The sequence below is a fragment of the Lycorma delicatula genome, chromosome 6, assembly GCF_047948215.1.
Source record: "Lycorma delicatula isolate Av1 chromosome 6, ASM4794821v1, whole genome shotgun sequence".
Taxonomy (NCBI): domain Eukaryota; kingdom Metazoa; phylum Arthropoda; class Insecta; order Hemiptera; family Fulgoridae; genus Lycorma; species Lycorma delicatula.
Window position 1 is genome coordinate 57,090,840 of NC_134460.1, and position 27,558 is coordinate 57,118,397.

Sequence of the window (27,558 nt, forward strand, 5' to 3'; positions counted from 1 at the left end):
GTTTGTTAAGGTTGTCTTGAACAAGTAGATAGATTGAATTCCTTACTACCAGATAGTCACAACATCTGGAATGTTTCAAGGATTTTCAATCTCGGAATTGGAAAAGATGTGAAGTAAGGATGAAATCCAAAGAGCCAAAAGCAAATTTAATAAAATCATACCTTTAATAATATAGAGAATATTTTTACCGCATTTTTACTGAGTGCTATGGTATTTGTTAAAGTAGGTTTAGAAGAATAGTAATGATCCTCTAAATAATAAAAATAGTATTGTGCTAACAATAATTATTTACTAATAGAAGAAAAAAAACAGAATTATGGATGTCTGTAATGTTATAGGCTATTGATAAAAATACCGGAAATTAAATTACGCATCTAAATAATAAAAACATGTTTACAAGCAGAATGACACTCTTATCTCTTAACAGTACAAAAAGTCATGTCATTTTATTATAACTACTTATATAAAATTTATCATCATTAATAGTTGTTATGAAATATTTCTCAAGTTTTACTGTTGATAAATGGATATAATTAATCACTTTCTGTCTATATTTTCTTACCAGTTTTTAGATTAAGTTATTACACATAAAATATACAAATTATCATTAAATTTGGAATAGTGCTCTCAGATTATCAAAGAGATTAAAATAAATATTCATTGACCAACAATTTTATATAAATAGGTTTACTTACAATCCATGGTTATAGAATTATACATTTAAAAGTAAATACATCAAGTTTAAAAATGTAAGTAACAATATAATTTCAGATTTATATTTTCGATAACATTTATCAAAAGTGGAAAAAAAAATTAAAGTATTTCTAGATACCTAATAATAATAAATTACTAGATGAAACTAAAAACTTTGAAATTGTATAATATAGAAAAGTATGACAAATGTTTTACTATTGTTTTTAGTGATAGACTTGAACATTTTTTCCTTTCTTCAATTAAAATATTGAATTTCTTTTAGTGTAATGTTGTTCCTTATTCAGTTAATTATGCAACAACTACAACTACGTGGCAAGAACTTGCCTTGCAATGTAGGTGATTTTTTATTTAACTTTGTAAAGAAGACAACAGGAAATAATATTTCACTTACTTTCCCTAGTAAGCCTGGCACAGTAAGTTTATTTTTTATTTTTTTGGGAAATGTTATACCATTTTTGGGAAGCTATTGGTTTTCTCATGTCAGGTCATCTATAACATTTATAATTACAGTACTTATAAAATAATTTTTAACAAAGATAGATAAGGGTAAAAAAAAAAAAAATTCTACTAACTGTGCAGAATGAAAAATTATTAGAATAAAGATTACACAAGTATAACATCAGTTTTATTTAATACAGTTTTATGCTAATTTAAAATAGGAAAAAATTCATGATTACAACATATAATATGGAGTTGTAATAATGCAAAAACATTTATAATAGATTTTATTTAATGTTTTATGTCGAATAACTTATGTATTTAAAATAAATGCTGTGTTAATGCATTAATTAAGTAAAATAGTATTAAACAACGAAACTAGTAACGGTAGAAATATTACTTTAATCTTATCTGTTTGTTATTTAGTCTAAATAAGTGATAGCAAAATTAAACAAATTTATGACCATTTGTGCATCGGATTAACCTGTTTTCTCTTTAAACACTCTTAGTTAAATTTATTACAACACAAATAATAAACTGCTCTGCTTAAATGAGTAATATGATATAGAATAATGTAAGTACACGTGTGTAGAGAATACATAAATTTACCTAGCTAACCTTATTCTAACAGAATTACTAATCCAAAACACTTGGCCTTGTATCTCTCTTAGGGGCTACCTAGACTTTCCTGCATAGCTTAATACATTAATATAACTTTCTTCTTCAGCTGAAACTAAATATAATTATAAATTTTTGGTTTTAAAATTTTCATCAATTACAGATGATTATTCATTAAAAAGGTTTTTCAGTTAGGATGGAAATAGATACAATAATTTATAAATCAAAGTAACAAATATATATATAAGATAAATATATTTTTCATGAAGATTTAAAAATATATTTTCTTACAACCAAAAACCCCTACAAACTTGCACTTTGTTCATGTTTTCTTTCACATATTTGGACTGTTTTTCTAATTTATCATCAGGTGCTACACGTACTAGTTATTTCTAATACCAATGTCTTCCCCATTCTATACCGTTGCCTTTTTTTGCCTTTTTTTCATATCTTGATACTTATCACCATTTTTATTTTTATCCTTTTTTCATTAGCCTTGCAAGTGATCCTAGTAATCTAAGAGTAGTCTCTGCCAAACGGACACAATTTTAACAACTTAACTTTTCTCTTTTGAATCTTTTAAAGGAGTTTTCCTTTTTTTATTATTTTTAGAATTAAGCAACATTACAATTCTAAAATGATCTATTCACACGTAACCTTGTAATTGGTAATATAATTTTATTCAAAACTACTAGGGATATAAATTTGGAACGTAAAAATAGAAATTCCAATTTTTTTGACATAGATTCCTGCCAAAAAAAAAAAAACAATTTTTCGTAGCTTGCCTTTTAAAAGAGCAAAAGTGAAAGTTTTACTCAGAAATACTATCGTAGAAGTTATATACAAATTTATCAAAACTTATTTAGTTATTGTTTTATTTTACTTTTTATTTTTATATAGTGTCATATGATAGGCTGTAACCGTAATTACAGTTCAAATGAAGAGGGATAAAAAATAAGACTTAATAAAAACAAAAAATCTAACAGACTTATTTATAAATTCTAAATGGACTTATTCTAATAATTCAAAATGACTTATTCCTTTAATACATTATTCTAAGTAAAATATGTATACATTACTGAATAATATTTTACACATTTTTTTTCTAATTAGATCCACAAAAGTAGGATGGGTATAAATTAAGATTTGAAAAAGTATGTCTCCATTATTTTACATCATTCTTTTTTCAAGTTTCCATCATAATTTTATTAACATTTTCCTCAAGATAAATAGAAAAAATTGTGGGTTGAAAATTTCATAAAAAAAGTTTGAAGGGATATACGATTCAGAATTTTATTACTGGTTACTTTTTATTGGTTCAAAATACCTCTCCATTTTCATTCTCAAGTATATTATTTTCAAGCGTAAAAACAATGATTTAACTACAAGTAAAAATTACGAATATGTTAATAACAATATATATATTTAATGAAACTCTGTAATAGTTATAGATGATCTGATGTAAGTCAAAAGTCACCCCTTGAAAATACTATTCTGAAAAATACCTTGTGTCATATTTACGATAGAAATGGAGTGGTTTTTTTCTCAAAGTTGAATATTCTTGTTGCGCATAGAATCAGCATGCCAAATACAGTAAAATGTAATTGATACACAGAACTAAAATTGACACTTTCTTTCTGTTTAGTACATGGACTGGCTGTATAGAATAAACATCATTATTCTCAGAGAAAGCAATTCTGACTGGAGACTCTACTTCAGATTTTTTATTTGTGTTAAAACCATAAAGAAAGATTTGGGCACATATTACCAAGAAAAAAGAACCACGAAGGGGTAATTACAAAATGAATAATTCATATTTTCTGAATGATATCTTGATTGTATGAATAGTAGTTAACTGTTACGTAAATGTTAGTTATAGTTACATTAATTATCAAGGGAGACACGGGTACCCATGTCACATGACTACTGCTACCCGAACGCAGTAACAACACATACAGCTTAAAACTATACGGTAGAGCCGATAGCGTCATGAAGTCGCGATCGAATGTTACATTAAGTCGTGTCTACTACTATTTAATCATATTCGAAGGTTAATTTATTGATTCTATCACTACATAATTCATGACGTAAAAAAAAATATTAGAATTTAAATCTAAAAATACTAAATATATAATAAAACGACATTTATTACAAAAATATTTTTTAATTAAAATATATTAATTTCTAAAAATTAATAAAATTCATTTTAAAAATTATTAAAAAATAAATATAATTCAACTCTATAAATTTTAACTTATTTAAAAACTAACTTTTTAACAGAGAATAATTAAATTTAAAGCGAAATATTTGTGTTCTAAAACTTAGTTAATTTTATGTTTATAACATTAACGATATTCCACTTTTTTTATTTAACGATTAACGTAACGCGGAAGTTACAAGTTTTTGTGTGGGAATATTATGAGAAAATTTCGTAGGTATGAAAATCGGAAGCATGGCATGGGATTCAAAACAAAGGCCTTCCGGATAAAAAATTAAACGCTATCTCTTTGCAAGGTGATCTAAATATAAGTAGTTTATAAATGAATTTTGATTCGGCAATGTAATTTTATTTTCTGCAGGTTCTTTACACACAAAATTAAAATATAAATTAAATTGAAACTTCAGAGTAATCCTTTTTATTAACATCTGATACTTTTTATCCTAACCAATATTTTTTCAATTAATTTGACTAAAAATATTCACGGATGAATTTACAAATCACTAATCTATACATTTTTATTTATAATTTTTCTTTTTTTGAGATGACTGGCATCTACAGCTTTGGTTATTTTACCCTATGAGAATAGAAATTTGTAAGAATGAAAAATACCATGTCAGACTGGGATTCGAACCCAGGAACTCCGGATTAAAGGATACTAATCTATATTTATAAAGTATAAAAATACATTTTATACACAAACTATGCAGATATGAATAACGGATCCTTAATTAAATAAACGGCAAAATATGTTAACGGACAACACTGTTGAGGTATCTCAACATCTGGCTTAATAAATCACGGTAAATTCTGTAGGATGCCACTGCTGAATGTTTCATAATGTCTCCAACATATGAGAACGGATCCATTGTTATAAACAAAGCTTCATAAGAACTTAATTTACGTAATGCCTTGTTTATATCGTTGTCTACCGGTAAACACACAAAAGCTAAATTGTAAAATTAATTAATTAAATATCATATTATTTAAAATATAGAACAGAAAGCAACAAAAAATTGTCAATTAAAAATTTGATAAATGTATCCTTAAAATTAAACATTCTGATTTAAATATAATCTGGTGTAAATAAAAAATTATCGTTGTCGACTAATCTGTTACATAAAAATAGACTAGAAGAAGTGAATATTTGTTTGTTTACTGTGTATAAATGGAAAAGAATACATTTAGAAAAACTTACTGGAATCGCTTAATAAAAATACATGGCAGTGAAGAAATAGCAGTGTATTGTTGTTTCTTAATGTAATAAACTTGAGAGAAAAATTTTAACACTTAATTTGTGAAGTACATTAAAAACTTTTAATCTGTCAATTAATTATTAATTAAAAGAAATATATAAATTCAAAACAGCTGTACCAATCTGGCTGATTCTCTTACCAAAGAAAAAGAAATTTACTAGAAGTAATATAAAAATTTTCAAAATTTATTTAGCCGATTCTTACGAATTCTGAATTAACTAGAGTGCTGAAAATCTCAAAATTAGAGAAACGTTATTTTACAGTAACATTTTTTATATAAAAATTCTTTGAGACACTAAATAAATTAATTAACATGAATTTATTTAAATTAGATATGGCAACATAAAAAAATTAAGTCGTAAGAAAATTGTAAAATGTTTTAACAAAATATAAATATCCTACAATGATACTAAACATAAGATAACCCGATAATTAGTTATAGTTAGTGAATTTTTTCATGTTTTAATATAGAACTATAATATATTCCTATGACTCAACGTTGATTTCAGCCTTTTTTTGTTTTTCAACAATTTTTTGTTTTTAAATCGAAAAATACTTTTTAAGAAAAAAAGTTTTGTATTCCAAATTACGTGCACTATTCATTCGTGCTCTAATATAAAAATACATACAATATCATTTTTTTTTAGTTAATTTTTAAAATAGCCGCCTTCTTTTTTTTCTTATAAATAATAATTAGTATATAAAAAAAAAATAAAAATCAGGATTTTAATTAAAAATCATACGAATACATGGTTAACAAATTTTTTTCTTATTGTAAAAAAAAAATATCAAAGAGGACCAAATTTCGTAATTGTTCAACATAAAAATGAAAAAAATATGTAATCTTCTGTTAAATACTGACAAAAAACTAAGCTAATATTCTTATATTCTACAATATAAAAATACGTTGATGGTATAGAATAAGAAAAAATTTCTTATATTCAAATTAATAACTGTAAAATACTTTACAGCCTATTGAACAAAAAAAAAATTGTTTCGATTGTGTGTGTGTGTGTGTTTGCGTAAAAGCAAGTCAGCTACAGTTCTTTGGTCATCAATCCTTATACTCCCCAGTAAGAATCCTCAAGCAAGGATAAAAAATGTAAACTAAATATACACGTTTCGCCAGAATATAGTCTCTACACATTTGTAAACTTTAATGGGAGGGTATTTTTATGAGAAAATCAATTCAGGTTTTAGAATGCTTTGAGAAAAATTAAAAAATTGGATGTACTTATGTATATATGAATGCTTATAACTCAATAAATGTTTGAAGTTTTCTCCTGTTTCAAAAAGCAAAATTTTTATGTCGAGGTATTTTTATAGAAATAGTAAATAAGGAGAATTCTTTTCAATAAAAAAATAAGCTTTTAATAAATAAGCTTTTTTTTAATTACAGCATGTAGTAAATTAGTAGTTAAAAAATATTGTTTTGAGGGAAACGTCCACTCTGTCCTATTAAAATACGACGTTTAATTGGCAAGTGAGTAAACCCGAGCCTACCTTGTATCTTTGAAAGTGATACTGTATCTCCCATAAAAGTGTAAATTACGGACAATAATGCCCATCCGCCTCCGTGTGCCTTTTTTCTTTTTCCTGTTTAGCCTCCGGGAATTACCGTTCAGGTATTACTTCAGAGGATGACTGAGGATGATATGTATAAGTGTAAATGAAGTGTAGTCTCGTACAGTCTCAGTTCGACCGTTCCTGAAATGTAAAACCCAACCACCACAGAACACCGGTATCCACGATCTAGTATTCAAATCCGTGTAAAAATAACTGACTTTACTAGGACTTGAACGCTGGAACTCTCGACTTACAAATCAACTGATTTGGGAAGATGCGTTCACCACTAGGCTAAGCCGGTGGGTTGCCTCCTTAATGAATATCATTAATTTACAATTTCATCCTCCTCGGAGGTGAAGAAATAATGAATATTTTTAATATTTTAATATTCAAGAGAGCTAGGGTCACGGTCTGTGGCTTACAACCTTTCATGGTACAATACGAATTTAAACTGATAATTTAAACGCAATCGATGTATATGTATGAGATGTTCTTCGAGATGAAATGCATCTGAAAATCTTCTCAGTTATGCCAAGAAACATGGGTAAAAATCTGGTTGCGATTGATCGAGTAGTTTTACAAAAATCCTCTTCTTCTTTTTATAATAGTATAATAGATTTTATTTAACGTAAATTTAATTCTATTATTTTTTGTAATATTATTCATTCGATTGATTTGAATCGTTCAGATCAAATTCACAGTAAGAGAGAGTTACAGTTCTCAGTTCATTAAAGCTTTATCTCCCTTCTCTATTGAAGTGCACGTCTAAAATATATATACATATATATAAACTACGATTCAAAAATTACCCATCTTGCCGCGAGCTTGTATTATCGGAAAGGAACAACTTTTGTATCGACGTTCTAAAAGTATAATTGTTAATCTACGTTCAACAGACAGGTGAATTTACCAGAGTATTTTGTTATGTATGTAACAATCCTATCACCCTCCTTCATATTATCATGTTCAGATTACTGATAGAGAACTAAGAAACACTTTCAAAAAATGTTCTAAGAGGCCAACAAAGCCCTGCAACACAAGGAACCAGGAAAGGAATGGAAAACAGGAAGATAATTTTAATTGTTACAATAAAACGGAACAACTATTTATAACATAAAACAAGTTTGTGTAAAACAGTTAGGTTAATTTACAAAAAGGTTGAGTTTGAGTTGTTTTAGAAACACATTTTTTACGAACCTAAATAATTTCATTTTTATATTATACCACAAAAAACATCTATATAGCTATAACGTGTCATATATGTTAACCCAGAGAAACAGGATGTAATACCCCTCTCTGGTTTATACTATTCCCAAATCCCGTAATTAAATAAATTTAATAAAAAAATTATTAAAATTAAGATAGAATATGGGTCTTGTCTTTATTGATAAGCATAAAAATGTTTAGGTATATTCCTTTTAGGTATTGTATTACATCGAATCGGGATGAATTGTAATTATCTGCTTTACTACTATAATTAAAAAAACAAATAATTTTTATAAATTTGGAATTACGGTTGAAAATAAAGAAATAAATCAATGGTAAAAGAAATGGATTAAAAATTTGAATCGACTGTCTACAACGCCGTTAACGATTAATTCCCTTAAGAAATTCAATCGCTGTCCAATAATAAAATATTATGCGTTACATAAGAACGTAAGCAATATTCTCGTAAAAAAACTCATACTTATCCTTTAAGTACAGCGTACATTCTGACGCATAACGTACCTCACGTAAAAGTATTTTTTTTAAATTTTTTTATAAAAATGTAGAATGACAATATTAACGGCAAATATCTTTTTTCTTTCAAGCATGCTCTTAAAAAATAATGACATGAAGTATTTAATTTGGTAAGCAATATGATTTTGTAAAATAAAATTTCATTTCCGTAATATTCTTTCCTTAGTTAATTTTTATTGCATACAGTAAAAGGTACACTTGTGTCTAAAACATTTAACATTTATCTACAGATTTTTTTCAGAAACCTCGTGCGCGCGCGTGCGTGTACAATACTTATTTGTGTGGAGTTATTGAAAAATATTGTTACTATTTATAAGTGAAAAGTAAACTATATTGGAGTTGGTTGTTTCTATAGTTAAATCGAATACGAAATTTTACGTAGCGAGTGTTAACTATTTGGTGTGTATTTTAAGTAACTGCCGAAATACTGGTATTATTTTATTAATAACAGAAATAGAAAAATAAATTAATGGAAAAACTTTTTTCAGTTCAACGGATTTGTTTATTTCAATATTAGCATTATGAGATCGTTATCAATACGTTTATTTAAACTGGAAGTGGAAATTTTTCAGTATTGGATTCGCTAAATTAACAACTATACGTTTAAGTGAGTTTATTTTCAGTAGGTCGTCCATCTTGACGAAAAAAGAATTTCGTTATTTATTCTCGGTTTATAAAGCAAATGGTCTTATTGTTAAAATATTTGAATTTTACCCGTCATCCTTTTATTTTGTAATCAGTTTCTATTAAATTTAAGACTGTAAATAACGTGTTTTTTCGGTTTCACTTATATGAGCAACAAAAATGAAGAAAACAGGAAATTGTATGTTTCATACTCTTTGTTGGGTATTAATTTTAACCGAGGAGGTACCTGATTTTTCCCAAATCCACACGGGTAGTCGTTGTTGATGTGTAATCGGAAGCCAAAATGATTTGATAGCTTGAGGTGTGGCTGAGAAACAGTCGTCTTTATTCCATTTCATATAACGCCAAATGAATTCGCTCAATCTTTGAAATATGGATATGAAGTCCATACTTCCGGGGAATATGGGCCAGGGGTCATGCAGATCTTCCGGTTCAAATCGATTGATCGATTAATAATCAACATAAGTTGGCCTTATACTTATTGAAACTGTTGCGTACCCTGCGTAAACACAAAGAGATAAATACAGCAACCGAAACTAGGAGAATATCAAAAGCAGTTTTAAAACCAAATTTTATGATTCTCCACACCAAGTATCCTACTAGGGTAAAAAATATTTCTAGAAACTAGGAATAATAAGTAAAAAGGTTTATGTGACCTTTATGATAGTGGAAATGAAATACTAAGAAAGTTAGGAAGACGAAGAGTACAGAACATTCTAATTATAAATTATGGTTATAGAACGTAGAAAATGACAAGAACTATTGAAAATTATATTGGTAAATAGATTCTTAATGTCTTCGAAACAGCGTTATTGTAGAAAATGGGATTTTAATTTGAATAGTAAGCCGATAATCAACAAATGGATTTGTGACAAAATAGTGACGTAAGGACCATAACGGATACGATCATAATCACATCAACTTTGTAATTATTGAATCTTTCAGTTCCAACCGGAACACTGCAGTCTTTAGAGGATATAAAGGAGGAGAAGGAAAAGGAGAAGAAATGAAGGAGGAGAAGGAAAAGGAGAAGAAATGAAGGAGGAGAAGGAAAAGGAGAAGAAATGGAGAAGAAGAAGAAGAAGAAGAAGAAGAAGGAGAAGGAGAAGGAGAAGGAGAAGAAATAGTGAAGAAGAAGGAGGAGAAATGGAGGAGGAGAAGGAGATATTTCTCATCAAAATTTTTGCAAATAACTTAAGAGAGAGATTATGTTTCAGAAAACCAATTATTTTTAAATATTCTCTAGTTTTGATTTAAGAAATACTTGGCAGCAAGAAAATGGACAGTCTTTACAGAGTTTTTTAATTTCAAAAACTTTGTTTTTTGTTGCCAAGAAAATTATGAGGAAAGGTGAATCGCTTCCGGAAAAGTCACGAAAAGTTCTTGTTATTCAAACAATGTCCGATATATTCTGTATTTATGCATATACAATAGAAACTCAAGTTAATTGAGTTTTCTATTCTAAAAGTCCTTTATACAAATAAGGTTCCTACATCATAGGTTTAAATGATGACGTAATAGACTGACTAACAAACAGTCCTTTTGATGTTATAATATTAACTACATTACAATAGAATAGTATATGGTATTTTAATGAATACTGATATTTAATTCCTATAATTTTTTTATATTTACGTTTATAAAATTACTCTACAAACAAAAATCTAAGGCCGCTACTCAATGGTGGGATATTTTGTGAAGCCAAATAGCTCTACATGCTCGCGCCTCTTTCATGCTTATTTTATCTAAATAAAGCAAAAAAATTAGTAATTTTTCTCGATATTATAGTGTATCCTGAGTTGAAAAGAACTTTTCCTTGAATGATACCCTTATACCTAACTACAGTACTATGAAAAAAATCGATTCCAAACAGTGAGTTCAACTCTGAGATCTCAACTCTGACGACACATTCAAGACTTTTATTATATAATCGTAGATTTTAAGAGGATTTCCTCTAAAAATTTAAAAAAAAAGATGGCCGAAATCATTCCATATAGTAAGGCTTGAATATTAATAAGAAAATACATCATCCAGGTAAAAAACATTTTCAGGTAAAAACTTCTTTTTTTTAGAGATTAAGAAGCGAAAATAAATTAATCTCAATCTTTTAAAATTCATTATAGAGTTCAATTAAACGCTGAGTAAAATTAATGGATTATCCAGCAATATCCTCTTTTAGAAAGCAATTATAAGCTGTATGCCGATTATGCAGAATAAAGGATAAATTAAACGTGGTCTAACGTTACATATATTTGTTTAAATTACATTAAATAAATTCTATTTTATTGCTGTTCTATTAGTCGAATTTGAAATTTAATCAAGCTTGAGATCAAATTCAAACCGTTTAACGTTTCTGATCTCACGAATTTTAAAAAGCGCTTTAGTATTAACATTAGCGTATTATAACTATTCGATTACTTGAAAAAAAATAATTAAAAATTAACTATTATTCGAAAAAACTATTCCGAGTAAACGTAGTAGTGGATAAGAAACTATTTTAAAATTTTGTTTTGATTAGCGCTACGTACAATGTTTACAAACAAGCAACATTGATGTCCTGTCCAAAAGTGATGTATTGATATTTTATGTGCTTAATGTATTTACCAGACTGCACGACATGTCATTAAGATCGAGTACAAAATACTTCAAGGTTCGTTAAGTAGCTTTTTATCGCTGTAGTGAGCAGTAGTCCTACATGGTAGTGAGTGTTAATAAATTCCTAATATATCTTTTAAATATGTTCCTTTAAAGTCCTTAATAAAGATTCAATGATTTTTTTAAGGGAGTAACGACTTAAGGGAAACGTTTTGGATACAAATAAAATAATTTATTACAAATCTAACCTATTTGCTTGACCAATTCCATCTAAAAATCACTCAAAATAACATGTGATAACACTATTAATATCATCATTATTAGACACGTAACAAATAACTGAGGATCTCGAGGCAAGAGTTATGTAGTTATTTAAAAGAGGTTAGGAGGGTTACTGTGCAGCCATCGGACGGAAAATGGAAATCATCCAGACAATCCGATCGGTGTACTGACGACATCCTCATCATAGAGGAAACGGCAGGATCAAACCTACCTACAATTACAGAGCCGATAATGAGAAAGGTAGAATCAGATATAAGGAAAAGGAATAAACCTGACTTTAGAGGAACTGTAATACGTGACAGATAACCTCACACAGAAGAAAATTGCGGATCAAAATCGCAATCCTTGGGGTTTATTCGGAATATTTTTATCCAGATGGGAACAACACATATATGACAATTTATTTTTCTCCAGGAATTAAAGAACCATCTGAAAATAGTTACAGAATTCCTTATGGACAACCTTGCTCATCTTCAAAACTTAAAATCAAGAAACATTTATCTAACAATGAACTTTCTTTCTTTTTTCCTGTTTAGCCTCCGGTAATTACCGTTGAGATAATACTTCAGAGGATGAATGAGGATGTATGGGTGTAAATGAAGTGTAGTCTTGTACAGTTTCAGTTCGAATATTCCTGAGATAAACCCAACCACTACAGAACACCGGTATCCACGATCTAGTATTCAAATCCGTGTAAAAATAACTGACTTTACTAGGACTTGAACGCTGGAACTCTCAACTTCCAAATCAGCTGATTTGGGAAGATGCGTTCACCACTAGACCAACCCGGTGGGTATCTAACAATGAACTATTTCACCAAACCCTCACTAGAGGTAACTCATGATTAGAAATCTAATATTTGTTTGAACTATCTTAGCGTTTCTTTTCGTATGATATGAGCCAAAAAACTTTTAAACAAAAAAGATTCCTTTCTTCTTAATAGTGTAATACATTTTTTTATGATGAATTAATTCATTGATTTACTACAGAAGTTTTTGAAACTTGCACCCACGAATATGAAAATGTAATTTTTAAGCATATAAAAAATGTCATGCCTGACCGCAATTCGAGATCTGGGCCGCCGGATGAAAGGCAGAAAGAGATGTTACCACTCCACCAAGAATAAAGTTTTTTTAATTTCTCTTTTTTTTCTTCTTCCAATTTTCTAATATAAAGTCAGTTATAATTTTTTTTAAATTTGTAAATTTTAACAAAAAAAAAAAATCAATTAAATGACAAAATAGAATACTCCAAATTCAAGCTGCACTTAAATTTCGTAAGTGGTAACTAATAAATTAAAGTTTAATTACTTATCATTGGAAAATTTTATTACTTATCAGAGAGATAACAACTTTAATGTTTATAAACGCAGAAAAATAAATAGTTCTAAATCGCAATTAATAATACTTTATACTACAAGATCCGACAGCTGATTTCTGCAGGTAACTGGTGTTTTTATTTAAACTAAATTTAAATGTATGATTAATGATAATTTAATTTTTATGATTAACTGAATTAAACGTCATTTGAGAGAAAATGATATGAAGATGAAAAAAAAAATGTTTACCAGCTGTCAAATTAGCCGCAACTTCCAAGTTACCAGTTGTAAACAGGTAACGTTATTGTTAATTATTTACGCTCATCGTGTTTTTCAAAAAAATTATATACTAAATTGAAGTTTAATTTTTTTCTTTACACGATAACACATGGTTGTCAGTAAAAAAAAATGGCCGCAAGAAATGGTTGCTATTATTTGAACTAATTACAGTCTGGATTAGTGTGAACGAGAGAGAAGGAACGCACGCGCTGCTTCATGTTGTAAACAAGAACGACGCAGCACGACTATCGTGTATAGAAAAAATTAAATTTAATTTTTTTGAAAATCACGATGAGTATAAATAATTAGCAATAACATACCTGCTTACACCTGGCAACTTGGAGGTTGCGGCTGTATAAGAGCTGGGAACCATTTTTTTTTACATTCTTCACATCATTTCCTTTCAAATGGCGTTTCACTTAAAAAAAATATAGTTGCAATTCGTTAAAATGAATTAATTACAATATATTTATTAAAGGTAATCGCGGCTAATTTTTTCTAGGCAACCCGGCAATAATGTATTAAATTATCTTTAATCATTCATTTAAATCGAGTTTCATTAAAAATTCAGATACCTGTAGAAATTAGTTGCCGGATCTTAGACTATCATTAAAAACTTTACAACAACGTTGATATTTAAATAAAAAGTAATCAACTGATTCAACGAATCAATAATACCATACATTCGAGTAATAAAATTTCTTTTATATCCATAGGAATGGTAATATATTTAATGTTTGTTTGTTCTCTTCTGTAGCTTCACAGATCCAACCAATTACAACAAACGATTGGGTAATAACAGGTATTCGGTCTGGAAGTAACATAGGCTATTTTAAATTGTTCTATCTAGAAGGGGAACGCTATACTGAGGGACAAAATTTAAAAATTACGTTATTTCCAAATTTTAATGGCATTCCATAAAACGATAAAACCTAACATCTTTTGCCTCTTCTAATTTTTTTTTTTAAATCCATCGTTCTCGAGATATAAGCAAAAAATGTGACCAGCAAAAGGAAGCAGGTAGAGCATGACGGCTAGCACGTATACATGTTTTACACGTATGTACATTATCATTCATTAATTTTTAAATTTCTATTTAAATAGAACGTTTCTAAAAATATTAAAAATTAATATTTTATATTAATATTTTTTATTTTAATATTAAAAGAAAAACAAGTTTCGTTTTTAGATACAAAAAAGAAGTTTTAAATATAATTAAAAATATAATATAATACTAATATAATATATAATATATTACTAATGGTACAATTTACCTAGAATAATTATGAGAAACGAAACAAGAAATAAATAGTTCTTTTTATTTTCTTATAGGCATCTTTTAAGGATACAGTAAGTTAGTCAGCGATTTGAAATTTAATATTACTTTTACATTTTTTGTTGTATTCGGGTACCTGATAAGTCTTAACAAAAGTCATTAAAGGCCATTAAAGCCACCATCTGTTATAGCCTGCACAGGCACCAGACTATAATATAAAATGTATACAATATAAACGTACTGAATCCTGAAGAAATTCCTGTAAGAAAAAAGATATAAATTTTTCTCATAGTTATTCCGGGTAGACGTGAACAATTCAAATTCTGGTGTTTTGTTTTTTAATTATTATCTTATACATCTTGTACGCAAATATAAACAGTGTAGATTCGTGGAAACTTAAGAAAAAAAAATACTTAGATTTTAAACATGATATCGTTTAACAAAATTATACAAAAATTATCCTTCAAAACTGAAATTAGAAATTAAACTTTTATTTATAAACAAATAAAGTTAATTAAGAGCAAGTAAAGTAAAAAAAACATAATAGAAATTTAATTACTTACAAAAAGCAGACTTAATAAAAATGGAGTAAGCCACTCACCTGTAATAAAAAAAAATTAATTACGAAAAAAGGAAATATACATTTATATTAAAAGGAACTAGCTGTGTAGATAAATTTAATAACATTTAAATTAAAACAACACATTAAATATAATCTTTTGTTGTAACGGTTTATACAGAATGTATCACGAAGTTCTTCCGGGACTTTAAGAACCTATTCTACTCTACATATGTGTTTTTTTCCATTATTTTCATGTCCTAACATGCTTCGTTTGCGAGTTACGGCTAGGGAAAGATTTCGCTCAGGTATAAACTACCTCGGTGAGACGAGCCAGAATTAGAATTAAGAATTAAGGGCTTAATTAGAATTAAGGGCTTAATTAGAATTAAGGGCTTAATTAGAATTAAGGGCTTAATTAGAATTAAGGGCTTAATTAGAATTAAGGGCCAGAATTAGTGTTTCTTGTCGCGTTTGACCTAAAAAATTGAATAAAATAAGGTCGCAGAACAGTATCTGCAGTAGTTTTTGAGAAATTAGAGTGAAAAACAAATTGGTGTAAAAAACCCTGTTTTTTATGTTTGACGTACAATAACTTTGTTAAATGAGTACTGAGCAAGTAAAAACGTTTAAATAAAATTTGTAGAAAATCTAATTCTGAACAAAATGGTCTTAAGATTATTTCTAAGTTACAAAGATTCGAATTTCACTTAAAGAGTACATTTACTACATTTATCAGAAAAGTATTTATTTTCTGTAAACAAAAACCAAATTCTTTCTTGGTGGTGTGAAAAATTTGTAAAAACAAAATTTACTGTTAAAAAATTAAAAAATGGGAATTACACAAAGATTGTAAAATAAAAATTACTTAGATAATTTTTTTTCATTAATGACAAATATACCAATAAATTATTTGAAAAATTATTATTTCAAAGTTGGCAATTGTATTGTGTTAGTATCATTCTGTAAGGTTTGTTTAAATCATTCTGTAAGGTACATTAAATAAATCTGGTAATGTGAACTGTGCTGTCGTTAACGAAGGTTTACTGTGAATTTTAGTTTGAACGTAATCGGTTTGCCATTGAAATAATGCCGTACTTGTTTACAACAGAGGAATACTAACGGTTTTCAATTTGGGTGTATGTAATAGTAATGCTATAGCTACTACATTAGAATATGAAATACATTTTCTGACTCGCGAGATTCCAGATCCCAAAACAATTAGAGCTACTTTTTGCAATATTCGGGAAACAAGTTCACTTCTTCGTAGAAGAAGCTACGAACGATCTGTCCAACACGACGCTGTTATTCATTATTATCGATGCAGTTTAGCGCAGTCTTAGGCGTCAGTAGACGACGTATTTCTAAGCGGATCGGAGTTTTGAATTCGATGGTTTGGAAGACACTTAAAACATAAAACGAGTTTTATCCTCGTTAAAGGATAAACTAAAGGAAAAAGTATATAAACTCGTAAAAGGATAAATTAACCAGTTCAAAATTTACACCCAGAAGACAACCCGCTTCGCTTGGAGTTCTGAAACTGGTGGTATACAAATCGATAACTCTACAAGTATGTTTTGTTGACCGACGAGGCAAATTTCACTCAAGGTGGCGTCAGCAACTTACTCAATGAGCATAAATGGGCAAAAGTAAACCCTCAAGAAACGGTGGAAGGCAATTTTCAACACCGATTTAGCTTCAATGTATGTGGCGGTTTTCTTCACAATCAGCCGTTTGGATCGTTCATATTACCTGGCCGCTTAAATGCTGAGGTTTATTTGCATATTCTTCGAGAAGAATTACCACAGTTTGAATATATTCCTAGTTATGAGAACATTATATGTTCCTCTAGTTATGAGAGGCAAAGTATACTACCAGCACGATGGCGCGTCTCCCAATTTCTCTTGTGCCATTTCCACTCGCGTACATCATTTTCCTGAGAAATGAATCGGTCGTGGAGATCCACATTCCTGGGCACTAATATCGACTGATGTTAGATTTTTGCATGTGAGGATGGATGACAAAACAAAAATACGAGTATATTCTCGTGAGGGATTAATTGTCCCGCGTTATGGATGGGACTGAGAAACTTAACTGGCCCTGAATATCTAAAAAGAGCAACAAAAGCAGTATAGAATCATGTCAAGAAATGTGTTGAAAATGGCGGATTCAATTTTGAACATTTATTATAAGCTGATACGTAAAATGCACTTTGTTCTAGTGTATTGTTTGTAAATAAAACTCCAATTTTTCTTTGTTCTATTCAACTAATCGTACACCATTTTGTTCAGAATTAGATTTTTAACAAAGTTTTGTTTGATGGTTTTATGTGCTTATTACCCATTTATCAAAGTTATTGTACGTCAAATATAAAAAAAGGGTTTTTATCCCAATTTATTGGTTTTCACCCAAGATCTCAAAAACTACTGCAGATATGGTTCTAGGATCTATTTTATTAGATTTTCAAATCATTAACCAAAAGAAATCACTAATTCTGCTCCTTAATTAACGTTCCAAAAATTTCACTACGACTCATTTCACCGGGGTAGCTGAAATCCGAGTGAAATCTTTAACTAGCCGTGACTCACACACGAAGCATTTTAGATCGTATGCTTATATGAATGTTTTCCATTATTTTCACGAGTAGAGTAGGTTATGAAAGTCCGGGAGAACTTCGTGAACACTATATATATATATATACGCATATGAGTTGTAGAACAGAGACATAGAGAACTGAAAAAATTAACATATATGTAAAAATATTTAAATTAAACATTATCATTGTAATAACTAGTAATATCTCATCATTGCCGTATATCCTCTGCTTTTTATTCGTATTTTGACAAATTAAGCGATAAGCCATTTAAAAAAAACATTTAATGTCAATTTCTAAATTGTCATGAATTATTATATCATGTTAGTAAGTTATTATTAGAAACAAGTTTTGGATCTATAAACTAACTTAAAAATATCGAACTTAAAATAAACTATAAAGAAATAAAACCAACTTCAAAAAAGCACTAAAAAGTAAGAAATTAATAATATTCTATTTGAATTTTGACTATTAATTCGGCGACAAAATTAGGATTGATATATTTATCTGTTTTATATTAAAAACCACATTTAAAAAAACATCGAAAATTAAAGAAATGGAACAAAATTAATAATAATGTTTTTTTTTTACATTTTAGTACCATTAAAAAATACTTTCTAGTTATCTATATTTAAGATTTAGGGTAGGGCTAAAAAACTAATGGCCACCTGTATTTAACAATCCGCAATGACCACGTTGTTATTGTTGCGAATAATAGCGACAATTTTTTTCCGGAATAATAGAAACAATCAGCACAATTGAATTTGATGAAAATAAGAAAAAATATACGGAAACAGTGTTAAGAGTGTGAGCGTGAATTTGAGCTAAGGCGAGCTGGAATGCAAAAGAATACGTACTTTTTTACCTCAAGTTTTATAACTATTTTTTTTTAAGCTCATCGTTAAAATAGTTGTTCAGAATGACGTCGTTCTTGTATAAAAAGGTTGTAAATAAAAGTAGTATAAATAGACTGAAATATTACATAGCATTTTTAATGGACGTATCAACTATAAATTGAAAAAAAGATGCCAACCTAAGGGTTAATATAAGTGCATTAGCTAAACGCATAGAATAATGTATTATGAACAAAATCCTCAGTCGGAGGATAATATTTTTCTAACATTATTTAAAATTTTGTTTGTCGTTTACTCGACCAAACTTACATTTTTCAATACGGCCAAAAAATGAGTTTAAAAAAATTCGGGATATTTTTAAGGCCTGACATATTTTTAATTAATATTTTATAAATCTATATTTTACCTTACAATTTACATCTACGGTTGTTTTGTACTGATAATAATAATTTAAACGGTAGATGTAGGTTAAATGTTTTTTATGTCAAGCCTGACCGAATTTGAACTTATGACTTTCCGGATGAAAGACTTAGAGGTTACAATTCCACCGTAGAGATCAGCAAAGTTACTCTCTCTTTTTTATTATAAGAAATTCCGTAACAATACATAACAAGCAAAACTGATTCGAATTAGAAATTAAAAGCGGCTGTTTTGTTAATGTACATGAAGAATAAAACAAAATGTATTTTATAAGCTTCTGTACGTAATCCTGAAATCGATCTTTCCTAGTTTTTTGAATTTGACGGTTTCTCTTTTCGAATTGATTACAATCGATATTTGTAATTTCGATGCCATAACAGTTATAGACAACGTGCACGAGTCAGTTTAGAATATAACACAGCTATTATAAATAATAAAAATAATTAAATACCATACTTATTAGGAAAAGTGATGAGTGAAGTGGTTTCTGTTAACTTCTTTATTAGCCGAATATATTGTTTATAATCAGCTCCTCCCCCGAAATAATGATGATTTTCTACTTAACAAAGTAACATATTCACTTTGTTCACTAAAGGGGTTAGTTTTCTTTAGTAAAACAATCAACACAATTATATTCAACTCGGCAAGTGTTAACTCTCAGTAGATATAAAATGATGCAGTTGTATTCACAAAAATAAAAATTAATTTTAATTTGAGAAATACTATAGCTTTTATGATAAAAAAAATTACAAAGCTAGAAATATAGCAAAATTATACATAGTATAAATAAATTTCTAAGCTAATTAAGGGGAAGGAGTACAGAAAGAGAAAAAAACCGATAAATGCAATTTCAGTTAATAAAAATATCGAAATACAATGAATTGGGTGGAACTGTACGAGTTACGAAGAAATAATCTAGGTTTATCAAACGGGTCTCGCAAAAAAACTATTAAAATATCGTTCATGAAAACAAGTCGCTACATCACAAACTTTTGGAGCATACAGCCAGAGCATTTAACGTAAAAGCATCTATTAAAAAAAAAAAAAATTGCTCGCGAAGCTTGATCTAACAGAACTAAGAGTTAAATAGAAGAGCAAAGACAAATAACTGGTTTGAAAACGTAATGACAAGAAAGGTGGTAGGGAGAGTTTTTACTAAATTGAAAAGAGTAACCGATTGAAAAGACTAGTACGATAAGATAGGGCGAAGGCATAGCTTATCTTGTAGATGAATAAAAATAATTCATACGTTAATAACAGTTAACGAATTACAATGGTGAACTACCACTAAACTGTAATGCTACAGGGACCCAGGTTCTAATCCAATCTCAGAGAATATTCACTGGGTTTGAACGCACATGTTAGCTACCCCCGTTCTTTAATAATTAAAGTTAACTTAAAACATTTGTTTTAGGAATGAGTTAAGTAAAGGATCATAAGTGATGTATAAAATATAAGGTTGCTAATCAGCATGCAAAACCAAATGAAATGCCGAAATTATTCAGTCAAGCGGTTTAACATCTTTATTTTGTTACCATAGGACTGATATTTTACTTAGGAAAGTAATTACTTCAAAATAAAGCTAACCTGACCGGTGACAGTTGTATTTTTAATACTTTACATACATTACGGACAGAAAGTGCATTACGGCATATTTTCTAAAGCAAAAAATTAGTTTCACAAATTTGTGAATTCTTTTCTTATGAAACAGTACTTTATATAAACTCTTTCAACTAGGGGAAAAAAGTTTGTGATAAAACCATACAAATAATTAATTAAAATACAAGTTGTATTGTATTATAATATTGTATATTTTCTTTTATAAAGTGAAAAAGGAACGTAAATTATAAAATGCAATAAATTATTGATCGACTGGAGAAGTGAACATCATAAAGTTTTATAATGCCTAAAAGTGAAGTTTTATAATGCTTTTATCAAGTGAAAAAGTTATTGTTACAACTAGAACCAAAAATATGTTTACGTGCTTTATCCAACGTTATGCAAATGTGATTATGACCAATACTATAAGCAACAAGATTTAAATTTTCCCATCAGTGAGGAAAATATAATCACACCTAGATTGGATAGTAATGTTTTTGAAGTTCTACAAAAAAAAAAGAAAATTTCGACAAATTTTTTAAGTAATGCGTTTATGTCAAAGATCATTTTCAAGTATAGAAAAATTATTTTTTTTAGAATATTACCGTAAATATACTTTACGAATTAACAATTGGCCGATATAAAAGGCAATGTACTTAAAATCTTGACGATTAAAAATAAATAAAGGCGTGTACTAGTTTCTCATGGTATTCCATTTCAATAAATGAACTTAATATATAAATAACTAGCTGTACCCGCCACGCTTCGCTGTGGCACATTGTGGTTGCATGGATGAGAAATGAGAAACAAAACAAAGCATACGTTTCATAGAAGTTTAATTTTATAATACTTGTGGATATACAATATTTTTTTGTTTTTCCACTGTCTGCGTAGATATAAAGACTATCTGGTTTGCCGACTCGGGAACACGCACATACAGTTGTCCATGTGAGAAGCAATCCGCATCTAAATCTAAACCACACAATTCTAAAGATTGACCTTGAGCTTTATTGATTGTGATTGCAAATACCAATCGAATTGGGAATTGCAATCTTTTAAATTGAAATGGTGTATCGGTCGGGATCATGGGTATTCGAGGAATGAGGACATCTTCACCTTTGAAAGGCCCCGTTAACTGCAAGTCGCGTGCCGTTGCAGAGTTTTGGCTGATTAATATTCCGCAACAGCATAATTGGCACACCTATTTTCAATTTTAATATGTGTGGTGGCATCCCTGGCAGATCAAGTGAGTTTAAAAATTCCGTTGGATAATTAACTACTTCATCTGCTTCCACAACGGTGTCTATCGACTTCTATGTAATTTCCTCACTTTGAATGCTGGATTGAATAACATTATTAAGTTTGATAGACATCTTTATTCTTTGCGGCAAGGATAGCTCGTTCACTGAGCCAATCGTGATTTCTATGATTAATTTGAATATCAGGAAATACTTTTTCGATCAGTTCTTCTTTCGATGTTACTAAATTACAAAAATTATCAGGAAATTGTATTTTTCTAAACGTCTCATCGACTGGCAGCTGTCCGTTTCCAATGTCCAGTAACTGTCGTGGGAATACCTCAGCTGATGAATCATTCTGCAACTGGACACGATATTCGTAGTCAACTGCAATGTACGTACGTGTCGCCAGTGTTGAATATTTCAGGCAAGCATTTATTTCGTCTGCTGGTGTCGATCGAGAAATTACAGGCAATGTTTGCCTAAAATCTCCTGCGAGCAATATCAAAGCATTCCCGAATGGTTGAACGTTTCCACGCAAATCTCGTAACGATCGATCAAGATCTTTAAGCAATTTTTTATGTGCCATGGTGCTTCATCCCAAACAATGAGTTTACAACATTTTTGTAATACTTTTCCCATACAGGATGCTTTGGAAATATTGCACGTGGGAGTTTCGATGATTTGCATGTTTAATGGCAACTTCAGAGCTGAATGCGCAGTCCTTCCACCTGGTAACAATGTCGCAGCTATTCCAGACGAAGCAAGAGCTAAGGCTATGTCATTTTTTGATCGAACCGTTGCTAGAATCAATCTAATGAGGAATTGTTTCCCAGTTCCTCCTGGCGCATCCAAGAAGAAGGTCCCCCAACTCCGTCATTTATCATTTGCATTATGTGATCATAAATGCCTTTCTGTTCACGCGTTAATTTGGGAATGTTTGATTGGACATATGACTGAAGATCACCAATATTGTAATTCTGTTCACGGCGTAAATCCACATCAAATGAAGCAATCGCAGCTACGGTGCGTTCCCAATTGACTAAGAACTTTATTTGCATTAACTAAGCAATTGTCTTCAATATTTATCAATGCTTCGTTGTAAATGCCTCCTGCAAATTCAGACAAAAGTGAATATTTAACCTAACAAAGGATTTTTTGGCCATTATGTAGGGATATTATTTTCTGTGTATTTGGTTATTTCGACTTTTTTTGCTTGCATAGTCTTAAGTCTATCTGGACTATAAGAAAGTTGGGTGTTTTAATTTATTTACTGTAAGTCATCCTTCTTGGTGGCTTTTCTTTTTGTTTTGGTATTTCTGTTTTTTTTTGTTTTTTTTTATAAAATACAGATGTTTTAGCTGTTAATATAATTCAAAGAAATTTGTTACTTAATCAGTTGTGATTTTGTTTACATTGGCAACGGCCATACGGGCTCTTTGTGATTGGTCGTTGTGTTTGACAGCGGCCATCTTGCATTGATCTTTTTCCTTTGTTTACATATCTGATTTATTAGTCTCTTATTTATTAAAAAACTGTACAAATTAAAAATAGATAGATAGATTTATTAAAAATAGATGAAAACAATCTTTGGTGCGGTTATATATCGGGCTGAAATTTGAGCTCAATCGGTGCAGAACATTTTGAGTTTTTGAAGCGTACACAAACGAACTTAACATTTATATATATATATAGATAAAGGAAAAATATAAACAAAGATGAAAGATAAAAATAAATTATAAAAAATAAATAAAATTCATTTTTATCATGTGTGAATTTTTCCCAGTAAACATTTCCTTCACAACTATTCCACGACGCATGAAGGTTAGTATAAAATTAAAAAATTAGAATAATAATAATTAGCATTTGAATATTAATAAATATGTCTACATAATTATATGCCTTCACTTCTTTCTACGACACAAAACATTTAGGACGTCAAGAAAACAGGTAAATCATTTAAATATATAATATCTATATTTCATTAGAACCGAAAAATGCATGATTTATAATAATTCTTTTTACATATGTCGTAAATAGTTTAATAAAGATTAACAAATTTGTATTTTGTTCATATTTAACAAAAAAAAAAATCTACCGTACATTTACATTAGTAGAATTAAAAAAATTATTTAAGCCAGAGGCAATATGAGGCCATATTACAGGAAAGTGGCAATTTATTGTTCAACATTAAGGTGTCTAATGTTGGTAGCATTACTTAAGCGCAAACGCGAGTCTGGGAAGTGATATATCATGGATTATACCTTAACTGCAACACAGAAATACACACACATAATAAATAGAACGGATTATTGTACGTACTAGAAGCTCTATCAGGCGTTGCACAAGAGTAATCTAAGAAATGGGAGCGGAAAGATGAAACTTACCGAGTAAAAGAAACAAAATTACTAGGAATGGATTTTGTTTTTATATCTTCAGAAATTTACATTCTAGTACAAGGGAGAATTTATGAAGTAAACTTCATTTTTTACTTATCTTCAAAAAAAAGGAAGGAAATTTTAGTTTTTGACGATTAATCCTTTATTTTTAGAATTAATTTTCTATGGTGGCCGCGTGATAAGATACATTAAAGATTAATACGTTAAAATGTATATTTAATTTGTAGCAAATTCCAAAATAATTGAAGTTTAAAGAATTGAAAAGTTTTACTTTTTTACTTTTTGTTACCTTTTTTAAGCAGAATTTATTATTTATTTTATTCAAGGTATTTTTTTTTTACACGGATTATTTTGGAAGATGAAGTAAATATGAATGTAATCGAGTTACTGAAATAAAATAGTTCAAGAAGATTAAAGTAATATTCAAATATTACTTTTTTATATTTATATCAAATATAAAACAAAAAATAAAGTAAATTTCTTTCTAATTATACAGTTTTATTTTTTAATACTTACTGAATATTTACTCATATTTTCAAGTTTTTATTTTTTTAATTTATATTTAATTACCGGTACTAGTTTTTATATCTACTGTTTCCTTAATAAACTAATATCATAGTTGTTTTGCAAACTCTTTTTACGAATCTTTGGTAAAATGAAATTACATATGAAAAAAAAAATTATTACTTTTTATTTTCTCTTTGCAACGGTAAGAAAGTTATCCAGCTTTTTTTGTGGCAGTATCTATTTTTGTTTCTTTTAAAAACTGAAATATCAAATATAACTGCAAAATAATTTTCTGATTTTTTTTATACGCGAGTTAATTAGAGGATGAAATATAAGTTTTTTTTTTTTTTTTTTTGCTCGATGTTATCGCCACTTTTGCGTAGTTCTATGCAAGAAGACTGATTTTTCGTCACTTTATTTAGTATTCTTTTGAAAAAGTTTCAACTTATTCTAATCTAAAATTTAAAAAAATATATATATAAACAATCAAGCAGAAAAAAAAATTAATTTATATTAAATTAATAATTCCTACGCTCTCACTATGTCGCAGTCAGAAATGCACTGATTTTCAAAGTATAATGCACTACATACGTTCGATTAACCAGTAGAACCTACACACAAGCATCAAAGTTTCAACTCGATGCTTGTACCAGGTGTGATCAAAAAATACGGTGAATGAATTTTTATAGCGGCAACTGCCGACGCTACATCCATATGCTGTAATTTGTCCAATAGCGTGATCAACTGAGACAGGCAGGGACAAGTTATAACACACACGTTCGAGCTTGCCAGTCACCTGCCAGAGCCGCTAGGGTGAGGTTGTGTTTATCGTGTCTGACGCGCAACATGGATTTTGAAAATCGTGTGTCAATTTGCACGGAGTTGAAGGGTCGTCTTCATCCAGATCCGGACTTCATGGCCAAAATTGTAACTGGAGATGAAAGTTGGGTCTATGGCTATGACCCTGAGACCAAAATGCAGAGTTCCCAATGGAAAACCAGTTCATCTCCTCGCCCTAAAAAGGTACGTCAGTCAAAATCCAACATCAAGGTCATGCTCGTTGTTTTTTTCGATAGTGAGGGCATAGTGTGATCAAAGTTCGTTCCAAGGGGAACAACTGTAAACTCTGAATTTTATAAGGGTGTACTGCAACGTTTTCGAAACGACGTACGAAGAAAGCGACCAGAAAAATGGACCAATGGCTTCCTTCTTCATCACAACAACCCTCCGGTGTCACACCTCGAAAAAAACGCCGTGTCACACAGGAACACCAAAAAAGTGTTCCTGTCTGTCCACATCCGCCATACTCACCGGATTTAGCACCATGCGACTTTTGGCTCTTCCCAAAAATTAAAACTGTGCTTAAAGGAAAACGTTTTGACACCATTGCTGACATTGAGAGGGCCACGACCGAGCAGCTGAAAGCCCTTCCGAAAGACGCCTTTCAGAAATACCTCCAGTCATGGAGTCAACGTTGGGATAAGTGCATTGCTAGCCAAGGACAGTACTTTGAAGGAGATTAAATCGAATTCTATGAAACCTTATTACTTTTTTTAATAAAAAATTATTCACCGTACATTTTGATCACACCTCGTAAGATACATAAGCGCGTATGAAAAATATCCCACTTCACAGTCAAAAAAACCCTTACATAAAAAGCATGTACCTCAATCACTATAACCCTCAAAGTAAGTAACGATACCTGAATACGCCGAACGATATTGCTAACAATAGATGCCATAGATAAAGAAACGTAAAACGTTCCAAGTTACAGCACCAAAATGAACCACGCTTCTAACTTGCCCCGCTCAATTTTTTTCGACCTTAAATTGAGCGTATCTCAAGAACGACTCTACCAATCTGCATAAAACTTTCACATATACTAAAGCGTATCTAAATTTCAATGAAACTGAGGAAATTTTCGAGCCACAAAAGTTTATAAAAAAAATTTACAGAATAATTTTAGGGACATTAAATAAACTATCCCTAAGGAGATAGAAATATATCCCCTTAGGGATATATTAAAATAAGGATGTAAATAAATAGGAAACCACAATTTAAGTGAATGGTATTTTCGTATTTCTCATACCTCAAAACGTAAAGAAAATCCATTTTCATCCTCCATTCCCACCACGCAACTGAAAGTAATACTGTACTTTTCTTCAAACGAACTGACGATTTTAGTACACACAATGAACCAGTACACACAATAAACACATTAAGGTAATTTTATGCGAAATAAAATTTTGATTTTGATAACTGGTAAAACAACAATTTTTTAAGTGATAAACATGAAATAATTGTTACAATTAACTAGAAAAGCAATGAATGATGCATTATATTTTATATAGTAAATATGCCATCATCTTCATACAGCCAATAGATCATGAGTATTGCTGAGGAATCTTTTTTGTATGAGTATAAAAATGTAATGATATTTTTAA

General features: G+C 29.5%; 2 protein-coding genes across 3 annotated transcripts in view; one reads left to right on the plus strand and one right to left on the minus strand.

Moving 5' to 3' along the window:
* Rtnl1 (reticulon) overlaps window positions 1-27,558 on the minus strand; it is a 296,105-nt gene that overhangs the window by 171,785 nt on the left and 96,762 nt on the right. The gene's annotated exons all lie outside the window — the stretch shown is intronic.
* lace (serine palmitoyltransferase long chain base subunit) overlaps window positions 24,143-27,558 on the plus strand; it is a 153,914-nt gene continuing 150,498 nt past the window's right edge. The window contains exon 1 of the mRNA XM_075369934.1: window positions 24,143-24,158. The gene's annotated coding sequence lies outside the window, so the exon portion shown is untranslated. The remainder of the gene's footprint in view (window positions 24,159-27,558) is intronic.